This window comes from Suricata suricatta, chromosome 16 (genome assembly GCF_006229205.1).
Source record: "Suricata suricatta isolate VVHF042 chromosome 16, meerkat_22Aug2017_6uvM2_HiC, whole genome shotgun sequence".
NCBI classification, from domain to species: domain Eukaryota; kingdom Metazoa; phylum Chordata; class Mammalia; order Carnivora; family Herpestidae; genus Suricata; species Suricata suricatta.
In genome coordinates, this window is record NC_043715.1 from 54466678 (window position 1) to 54468372 (window position 1695).

Genomic DNA, 1695 nt, shown 5'->3' on the forward strand with positions numbered 1-1695 from the left:
ATAGGACGGATCTATTAACAATACATTTTTAATGTCTTTCAAGTGCTTCCTTCATTAAAGTGTTCATTAGAGCTTTCTAGGTCTGATTTTATGAATATACTTTATAATTTTACATTCCATGAAGACATGCCAATAATTCTCCTTTTTTCATGGGTACACAGTCACCGTTTAAAATGACAGCTACATAGGGGTGGCTCAGTTGGTTAAAGGTCCAACTCCTGATTTGAGCCTGGTTATGGTCTCACATTTCGTGAATTCAAGCTCTGTGCTAGAAGTACACAAAATGGTTTGTTAGGCCTTTAACATGTTTTAAGTAATCTCTAAGAAAACCACAGTGAAAATACGTACTAGCAATATATTCACTAATAAGTAGATGATAAAATTAATGCCATTATTATGAAAATTCACATAGACATGACACAACATTCACTGACCACTAACCAAGGAAAGAAATACACAAGATGAGTCACAAGTTATGCATGGATCGTATTTGAATAGACAAGCGGATGATTTCATTGGCGCAGGGCATAAAGCTGATTCATATTTGAGTTAACTCACTTTGTCCAAGAATGGAATGAGTTGACATTGTCAACCCTAAAACAAAATACAAAGGTTAAAACAAAACCAGACCTAAATCATACTGTGGAAAGTTCCATACAAAAGGAAGTATATTATTATGGAATTGAAAAACTAGAATAGGACAAAATAAAACTCCAAAATTCTTTATTCAAAAAATGATGAATTAGTTAAAGGAAACCTACTATAATTTTAATTTTTAAAAGTTTTTAATGTTTTTTTTTATTTTTGAGAGAGAGAGAGAAAGACACCATGAGCAGGGGAGAGTCAGAGAGAAAGGGAGACAGAATCCGGAGACAGGCTCCAGGCTCTGAGTTAGCTGTCAGCACAGAGCACTACACAGGACTCAAACCCATGAACCGCGAGATCATGATCTGAGCCGAAGTCAGACACTTAACCAACTGAGCCACCCAGGCACCTCTGAAACCTACTATAATTTTAAAGTTTATTTATGTTGAGAGACAGAGAACACAGGCATGGGAGGGAGGGAAAGACAATCCCAGGCAGGATCTACATTGTCAGCACAGAGCCCTCAGCAGGACATGAATAGTGAGATCAGGACCTGAGCCAAAATCTAGTCAGACACTTAACTTGCTGAGCCACCAAGGCGCTCATTTGTAGCTATAATTTCAATTAACATTTTTTTAAAGTTTTGAGCAGAAGAGAGAGAGAACACAAGTGGAAGAGGGATACAGAGGGAGGGAGACACCGAATCCACAGCAGGCTCCAGGTTCTGAGCTGTCAGCACAGAGACTGACACAGGGCTCAAACTCCACGAACCATGAGATTGTGACCTGAGCCAAAGTTGGACACAGCTGACTGAGCCACCCAGAAGCCCCTGTTGCTCTAATTTTAACCTGTAACTGTGTTCCCATGAAAAAAGGAACATTTTGAATTATTGGCATGTCTTCATGGACAGTAAAATTGTAAAGAATATTTATAAAATCAACCATGGAAGCTCTAATGAAAAGTTTTATGAATGAAGCACTTAGAAGACATTAAAAATGTATTCTGTTAATAGAGTCCTCCTGTAATATAGAATTTAAAGGTATAATCCATTCTTTAGAATTAAGCAAACCAAACCTTTCATTTTTTAATTTTTTATTAATGTTCTATTTA

At 37.0% G+C, this 1695-nt stretch overlaps 1 protein-coding gene and 1 long non-coding RNA gene across 2 annotated transcripts in view; one reads left to right on the forward strand and one right to left on the reverse strand.

Moving 5' to 3' along the window:
* LOC115281187 (zinc finger protein 345-like) overlaps positions 1 to 1695 on the forward strand; it is a 486358-nt gene that overhangs the window by 466915 nt on the left and 17748 nt on the right.
* Positions 1 to 1695, reverse strand: part of LOC115281213 — a 17157-nt gene that overhangs the window by 12772 nt on the left and 2690 nt on the right. The window lies entirely within an intron of this gene.